Source organism: Eleutherodactylus coqui, chromosome 2 (assembly GCF_035609145.1).
Source record: "Eleutherodactylus coqui strain aEleCoq1 chromosome 2, aEleCoq1.hap1, whole genome shotgun sequence".
In the NCBI taxonomy this organism is placed as follows: domain Eukaryota; kingdom Metazoa; phylum Chordata; class Amphibia; order Anura; family Eleutherodactylidae; genus Eleutherodactylus; species Eleutherodactylus coqui.
Window position 1 is genome coordinate 307,110,843 of NC_089838.1, and position 7,500 is coordinate 307,118,342.

At 46.1% G+C, this 7,500-nt stretch overlaps 11 non-coding genes across 11 annotated transcripts; all 11 read right to left on the reverse strand.

The window, feature by feature from the left end:
- Nucleotides 1–206: 206 nt before the first annotated feature.
- TRNAE-UUC (transfer RNA glutamic acid (anticodon UUC)) lies at nucleotides 207–278 on the reverse strand. Its single transcript has one exon. It is a non-coding gene; the product is annotated as a tRNA-Glu (tRNA).
- Nucleotides 279–988: 710 nt separating this feature from the next.
- On the reverse strand, nucleotides 989–1,060 carry TRNAE-CUC (transfer RNA glutamic acid (anticodon CUC)). Its single transcript has one exon. It is a non-coding gene; the product is annotated as a tRNA-Glu (tRNA).
- A 215-nt stretch (nucleotides 1,061–1,275) lies between these two features.
- TRNAE-UUC (transfer RNA glutamic acid (anticodon UUC)) lies at nucleotides 1,276–1,347 on the reverse strand. The gene has a single exon. It is a non-coding gene; the product is annotated as a tRNA-Glu (tRNA).
- A 708-nt stretch (nucleotides 1,348–2,055) lies between these two features.
- TRNAE-CUC (transfer RNA glutamic acid (anticodon CUC)) lies at nucleotides 2,056–2,127 on the reverse strand. The gene has a single exon. It is a non-coding gene; the product is annotated as a tRNA-Glu (tRNA).
- A 215-nt stretch (nucleotides 2,128–2,342) lies between these two features.
- On the reverse strand, nucleotides 2,343–2,414 carry TRNAE-UUC (transfer RNA glutamic acid (anticodon UUC)). Its single transcript has one exon. It is a non-coding gene; the product is annotated as a tRNA-Glu (tRNA).
- Nucleotides 2,415–3,126: 712 nt separating this feature from the next.
- TRNAE-CUC (transfer RNA glutamic acid (anticodon CUC)) lies at nucleotides 3,127–3,198 on the reverse strand. Its single transcript has one exon. It is a non-coding gene; the product is annotated as a tRNA-Glu (tRNA).
- Nucleotides 3,199–3,413: 215 nt separating this feature from the next.
- TRNAE-UUC (transfer RNA glutamic acid (anticodon UUC)) lies at nucleotides 3,414–3,485 on the reverse strand. Its single transcript has one exon. It is a non-coding gene; the product is annotated as a tRNA-Glu (tRNA).
- Nucleotides 3,486–4,213: 728 nt separating this feature from the next.
- TRNAE-CUC (transfer RNA glutamic acid (anticodon CUC)) lies at nucleotides 4,214–4,285 on the reverse strand. Its single transcript has one exon. It is a non-coding gene; the product is annotated as a tRNA-Glu (tRNA).
- A 1,016-nt stretch (nucleotides 4,286–5,301) lies between these two features.
- Nucleotides 5,302–5,373, reverse strand: TRNAE-CUC (transfer RNA glutamic acid (anticodon CUC)). Its single transcript has one exon. It is a non-coding gene; the product is annotated as a tRNA-Glu (tRNA).
- A 215-nt stretch (nucleotides 5,374–5,588) lies between these two features.
- On the reverse strand, nucleotides 5,589–5,660 carry TRNAE-UUC (transfer RNA glutamic acid (anticodon UUC)). The gene has a single exon. It is a non-coding gene; the product is annotated as a tRNA-Glu (tRNA).
- A 708-nt stretch (nucleotides 5,661–6,368) lies between these two features.
- Nucleotides 6,369–6,440, reverse strand: TRNAE-CUC (transfer RNA glutamic acid (anticodon CUC)). The gene has a single exon. It is a non-coding gene; the product is annotated as a tRNA-Glu (tRNA).
- Between the last annotated feature and the right edge of the window lie 1,060 nt (nucleotides 6,441–7,500).

A 7,500-nucleotide genomic window follows, 5' to 3' on the forward strand; every position in this document is an offset into this window, starting at 1 on the left:
ACCCTTTTTCAGTAATAAGTAGAAAAAAAATCAGTTTCATGATTTGAAAACTCATTTTTAAGCATGGATGGCATCAACAACCACTTGCAAGTGGCCTCGTTAGCGCAGCATTTTTGGCTGCCAAGAGCATCTGCAAACTAAGCCGCTTAATTCTGCAAGAAAGGTGCAGGCCTTTGAATGTAGGCACAAGCTTAGCAAAACACTCATTCCCATACCGGGAGTCGAACCCGGGCCGCCTGGGTGAAAACCAGGAATCCTAACCGCTAGACCATATGGGAAAAGTTGCTTTCACAGCTTGCTTTAAACTTTCCAATATATGTAGATATATACATGTACATATTAAAAAAAAAAAAAGAAGTTTTGTGCTTACAGAATTCCATCTTATCTCTGGACGGCAACAACCAATCACACGCAAGATGCCTCGTTAGCGCAGTAGGTAGCGCGTCAGTCTCATAATCTGAAGGTCGTGAGTTCGATCCTCACACGGGGCATGGATCTATCCTTGTTTTTTCCCTCCGCCTTAACTGGATAGGCACTGCTCTTTGCCATTCAATACCGAAACGATACTGGATAATATGGAAAGGTAGCAAACAAGGCAGAAGGGTTTTGGCTAGGGGCTAAAAGCAACCGTGTTGAGGTCTTTGAATATGGCTGCGAGCGTAGCAAAAGTCCAAAATGGGGAGCATGATTAGTGGCAACCTCTCACACAGGGCCAGTGGCGCAATGGATAACGCGTCTGACTACGGATCAGAAGATTGTAGGTTCGACTCCTACCTGGCTCGTGAATGTCGCCGTGATCGTATAGTGGTTAGTACTCTGCGTTGTGGCCGCAGCAACCCCGGTTCGAATCTGGGTCACGGCATTCTTGATGAAAAAGCAAAGGTGCTCTTGTAGACGGCAAGCCTGAATGATACTTTTATGAACTTTTTGAGCGCTATCTTAATTCAGAGGGTCTTTCGATGTAGTTGCAAGCTTAGGAAAATGCTCATTCCCATACCGGGAGTCGAACCCGGGCCGCCTGGGTGAGAACCAGGAATCCTAACCGCTAGACCATATGGGAACCGCTGAGACCCTTTTTCAGTAATAAGTAGAAAAAAAATCAGTTTCATGATTTGAAAACTCATTTTTAAGCATGGATGGCATCAACAACCACTTGCAAGTGGCCTCGTTAGCGCAGCATTTTTGGCTTCCAAGAGCATCTGCAAACTAAGCCGCTTAATTCTGCAAGAAAGGTGCAGGCCTTTGAATGCAGGCACAAGCTTAGCAAAACACTCATTCCCATACCGGGAGTCGAACCCGGGCCGCCTGGGTGAAAACCAGGAATCCTAACCGCTAGACCATATGGGAAAAGTTGCTTTCACAGCTTGCTTTAAACTTTCCAATATATGTAGATATATACATGTACATATTAAAAAAAAAAAGAAGTTTTGTGCTTACAGAATTCCATCTTATCTCTGGACGGCAACAACCAATCACACGCAAGATGCCTCGTTAGCGCAGTAGGTAGCGCGTCAGTCTCATAATCTGAAGGTCGTGAGTTCGATCCTCACACGGGGCATGGATCTATCCTTGTTTTTTCCCTCCGCCTTAACTGGATAGGCACTGCTCTTTGCCATTCAATACCGAAACGATACTGGATAATATGGAAAGGTAGCAAACAAGGCAGAAGGGTTTTGGCTAGGGGCTAAAAGCAACCGTGTTGAGGTCTTTGAATATGGCTGCGAGCGTAGCAAAAGTCCAAAATGGGGAGCATGATTAGTGGCAACCTCTCACACAGGGCCAGTGGCGCAATGGATAACGCGTCTGACTACGGATCAGAAGATTGTAGGTTCGACTCCTACCTGGCTCGTGAATGTCGCCGTGATCGTATAGTGGTTAGTACTCTGCGTTGTGGCCGCAGCAACCCCGGTTCGAATCCGGGTCACGGCATTCTTGATGAAAAAGCAAAGGTGCTCTTGTAGATGGCAAGCCTGAATGATACTTTTATGAACTTTTTGAGCGCTATCTTAATTCAGAGGGTCTTTCGATGTAGTTGCAAGCTTAGGAAAATGCTCATTCCCATACCGGGAGTCGAACCCGGGCCGCCTGGGTGAGAACCAGGAATCCTAACCGCTAGACCATATGGGAACCGCTGAGACCCTTTTTCAGTAATAAGTAGAAAAAAAATCAGTTTCATGATTTGAAAACTCATTTTTAAGCATGGATGGCATCAACAACCACTTGCAAGTGGCCTCGTTAGCGCAGCATTTTTGGCTGCCAAGAGCATCTGCAAACTAAGCCGCTTAATTCTGCAAGAAAGGTGCAGGCCTTTGAATGCAGGCACAAGCTTAGCAAAACACTCATTCCCATACCGGGAGTCGAACCCGGGCCGCCTGGGTGAAAACCAGGAATCCTAACCGCTAGACCATATGGGAAAAGTTGCTTTCACAGCTTGCTTTAAACTTTCCAATATATGTAGATATATACATGTACAAATTAAAAATAAAAAAAAAGAAGTTTTGTGCTTACAGAATTCCATCTTATCTCTGGACGGCAACAACCAATCACACGCAAGATGCCTCGTTAGCGCAGTAGGTAGCGCGTCAGTCTCATAATCTGAAGGTCGTGAGTTCGATCCTCACACGGGGCATGGATCTATCCTTGTTTTTTCCCTCCGCCTTAACTGGATAGGCACTGCTCTTTGCCATTCAATACCGAAACGATACTGGATAATATGGAAAGGTAGCAAACAAGGCAGAAGGGTTTTGGCTAGGGGCTAAAAGCAACCGTGTTGAGGTCTTTGAATATGGCTGCGAGCGTAGCAAAAGTCCAAAATGGGGAGCATGATTAGTGGCAACCTCTCACACAGGGCCAGTGGCGCAATGGATAACGCGTCTGACTACGGATCAGAAGATTGTAGGTTCGACTCCTACCTGGCTCGTGAATGTCGCCGTGATCGTATAGTGGTTAGTACTCTGCGTTGTGGCCGCAGCAACCCCGGTTCAAATCCGGGTCACGGCATTCTTGATGAAAAAGCAAAGGTGCTCTTGTAGACGGCAAGCCTGAATGATACTTTTATGAACTTTTTGAGCGCTATCTTAATTCAGAGGGTCTTTCGATGTAGTTGCAAGCTTAGGAAAATGCTCATTCCCATACCGGGAGTCGAACCCGGGCCGCCTGGGTGAGAACCAGGAATCCTAACCGCTAGACCATATGGGAACCGCTGAGACCCTTTTTCAGTAATAAGTAGAAAAAAAATCAGTTTCATGATTTGAAAACTCATTTTTAAGCATGGATGGCATCAACAACCACTTGCAAGTGGCCTCGTTAGCGCAGCATTTTTGGCTGCCAAGAGCATCTGCAAACTAAGCCGCTTAATTCTGCAAGAAAGGTGCAGGCCTTTGAATGCAGGCACAAGCTTAGCAAAACACTCATTCCCATACCGGGAGTCGAACCCGGGCCGCCTGGGTGAAAACCAGGAATCCTAACCGCTAGACCATATGGGAAAAGTTGCTTTCACAGCTTGCTTTAAACTTTCCAATATATGTAGATATATACATGTACATATTAAAAAACAAAAAAAAAGAAAAAAAAAAAAAAGAAGTTTTGTGCTTTTAGAATTCCATCTTATCTCTGGACGGCAACAACCAATCACACGCAAGATGCCTCGTTAGCGCAGTAGGTAGCGCGTCAGTCTCATAATCTGAAGGTCGTGAGTTCGATCCTCACACGGGGCATGGATCTATCCTTGTTTTTTCCCTCCGCCTTAACTGGATAGGCACTGCTCTTTGCCATTCAATACCGAAACGATACTGGATAATATGGAAAGGTAGCAAACAAGGCAGAAGGGTTTTGGCTAGGGGCTAAAAGCAACCGTGTTGAGGTCTTTGAATATTGCTGCGAGCGTAGCAAAAGTCCAAAATGGGGAGCATGATTAGTGGCAACCTCTCACACAGGGCCAGTGGCGCAATGGATAACGCGTCTGACTACGGATCAGAAGATTGTAGGTTCGACTCCTACCTGGCTCGTGAATGTCGCCGTGATCGTATAGTGGTTAGTACTCTGCGTTGTGGCCGCAGCAACCCCGGTTCGAATCCGGGTCACGGCATTCTTGATGAAAAAGCAAAGGTGCTCTTGTAGACGGTAAGCCTGAATGATACTTTTATGAACTTTTTGAGCGCTATCTTAATTCAGAGGGTCTTTCGATGTAGTTGCAAGCTTAGGAAAATGCTCATTCCCATACCGGGAGTCGAACCCGGGCCGCCTGGGTGAGAACCAGGAATCCTAACCGCTAGACCATATGGGAACCGCTGAGACCCTTTTTCAGTAATAAGTAGAAAAAAAATCAGTTTCATGATTTGAAAACTCATTTTTAAGCATGGATGGCATCAACAACCACTTGCAAGTGGCCTCGTTAGCGCAGCATTTTTGGCTGCCAAGAGCATCTGCAAACTAAGCCGCTTAATTCTGCAAGAAAGGTGCAGGCCTTTGAATGCAGGCACAAGCTTAGCAAAACACTCATTCCCATACCGGGAGTCGAACCCAGGCCGCCTGGGTGAAAACCAGGAATCCTAACCGCTAGACCATATGGGAAAAGTTGCTTTCACAGCTTGCTTTAAACTTTCCAATATATGTAGATATATACATGTACATATTAAAAAACAAAAAAAAAAAAAAAAAAAAAAAAAGAAGTTTTGTGCTTACAGAATTCCATCTTATCTCTGGACGGCAACAACCAATCACACGCAAGATGCCTCGTTAGCGCAGTAGGTAGCGCGTCAGTCTCATAATCTGAAGGTCGTGAGTTCGATCCTCACACGGGGCATGGATCTATCCTTGTTTTTTCCCTCCGCCTTAACTGGATAGGCACTGCTCTTTGCCATTCAATACCGAAACGATACTGGATAATATGGAAAGGTAGCAAACAAGGCAGAAGGGTTTTGGCTAGGGGCTAAAAGCAACCGTGTTGAGGTCTTTGAATATGGCTGCGAGCGTAGCAAAAGTCCAAAATGGGGAGCATGATTAGTGGCAACCTCTCACACAGGGCCAGTGGCGCAATGGATAACGCGTCTGACTACGGATCAGAAGATTGTAGGTTCGACTCCTACCTGGCTCGTGAATGTCGCCGTGATCGTATAGTGGTTAGTACTCTGCGTTGTGGCCGCAGCAACCCCGGTTCGAATCCTGTTCACGGCATTCTTGATGAAAAAGCAAAGGTGCTCTTGTAGACGGCAAGCCTGAATGATACTTTTATGAACTTTTTGAGCGCTATCTTAATTCAGAGGGTCTTTCGATGTAGTTGCAAGCTTAGGAAAATGCTCATTCCCATACCGGGAGTCGAACCCGGGCCGCCTGGGTGAGAACCAGGAATCCTAACCGCTAGACCATATGGGAACCGCTGAGACCCTTTTTCAGTAATAAGTAGAAAAAAAATCAGTTTCATGATTTGAAAACTCATTTTTAAGCATGGATGGCATCAACAACCACTTGCAAGTGGCCTCGTTAGCGCAGCATTTTTGGCTGCCAAGAGCATCTGCAAACTAAGCCGCTTAATTCTGCAAGAAAGGTGCAGGCCTTTGAATGCAGGCACAAGCTTAGCAAAACACTCATTCCCATACCGGGAGTCGAACCCGGGCCGCCTGGGTGAAAACCAGGAATCCTAACCGCTAGACCATATGGGAAAAGTTGCTTTCACAGCTTGCTTTAAACTTTCCAATATATGTAGATATATACATGTACATATTAAAAAAAAAAAGAAGTTTTGTGCTTACAGAATTCCATCTTATCTCTGGACGGCAACAACCAATCACACGCAAGATGCCTCGTTAGCGCAGTAGGTAGCGCGTCAGTCTCATAATCTGAAGGTCGTGAGTTCGATCCTCACACGGGGCATGGATCTATCCTTGTTTTTTCCCTCCGCCTTAACTGGATAGGCACTGCTCTTTGCCATTCAATACCGAAACGATACTGGATAATATGGAAAGGTAGCAAACAAGGCAGAAGGGTTTTGGCTAGGGGCTAAAAGCAACCGTGTTGAGGTCTTTGAATATGGCTGCGAGCGTAGCAAAAGTCCAAAATGGGGAGCATGATTAGTGGCAACCTCTCACACAGGGCCAGTGGCGCAATGGATAACGCGTCTGACTACGGATCAGAAGATTGTAGGTTCGACTCCTACCTGGCTCGTGAATGTCGCCGTGATCGTATAGTGGTTAGTACTCTGCGTTGTGGCTGCAGCAACCCCGGTTCGAATCCGGGTCACGGCATTCTTGATGAAAAAGCAAAGGTGCTCTTGTAGACGGCAAGCCTGAATGATACTTTTATGAACTTTTTGAGCGCTATCTTAATTCAGAGGGTCTTTCGATGTAGTTGCAAGCTTAGGAAAATGCTCATTCCCATACCGGGAGTCGAACCCGGGCCGCCTGGGTGAGAACCAGGAATCCTAACCGCTAGACCATATGGGAACCGCTGAGACCCTTTTTCAGTAATAAGTAGAAAAAAAATCAGTTTCATGATTTGAAAACTCATTTTTAAGCATGGATGGCATCAACAACCACTTGCAAGTGGCCTCGTTAGCGCAGCATTTTTGGCTGCCAAGAGCATCTGCAAACTAAGCCGCTTAATTCTGCAAGAAAGGTGCAGGCCTTTGAATGCAGGCACAAGCTTAGCAAAACACTCATTCCCATACCGGGAGTCGAACCCAGGCCGCCTGGGTGAAAACCAGGAATCCTAACCGCTAGACCATATGGGAAAAGCTGCTTTCACAGCTTGCTTTAAACTTTCCAATATATGTAGATATATACATGTACATATTAAAAAAAAAAAAAAAAAAGAAGTTTTGTGCTTACAGAATTCCATCTTATCTCTGGACGGCAACAACCAATCACACGCAAGATGCCTCGTTAGCGCAGTAGGTAGCGCGTCAGTCTCATAATCTGAAGGTCGTGAGTTCGATCCTCACACGGGGCATGGATCTATCCTTGTTTTTTCCCTCCGCCTTAACTGGATAGGCACTGCTCTTTGCCATTCAATACCGAAACGATACTGGATAATATGGAAAGGTAGCAAACAAGGCAGAAGGGTTTTGGCTAGGGGCTAAAAGCAACCGTGTTGAGGTCTTTGAATATGGCTGCGAGCGTAGCAAAAGTCCAAAATGGGGAGCATGATTAGTGGCAACCTCTCACACAGGGCCAGTGGCGCAATGGATAACGCGTCTGACTACGGATCAGAAGATTGTAGGTTCGACTCCTACCTGGCTCGTGAATGTCGCCGTGATCGTATAGTGGTTAGTACTCTGCGTTGTGGCCGCAGCAACCCCGGTTCGAATCCGGGTCACGGCATTCTTGATGAAAAAGCAAAGGTGCTCTTGTAGACGGCAAGCCTGAATGATACTTTTATGAACTTTTTGAGCGCTATCTTAATTCAGAGGGTCTTTCGATGTAGTTGCAAGCTTAGGAAAATGCTCATTCCCACACCGGGAGTCGAACCCGGGCCGCCTGGGTGAGAACCAGGAATCCTAACCGC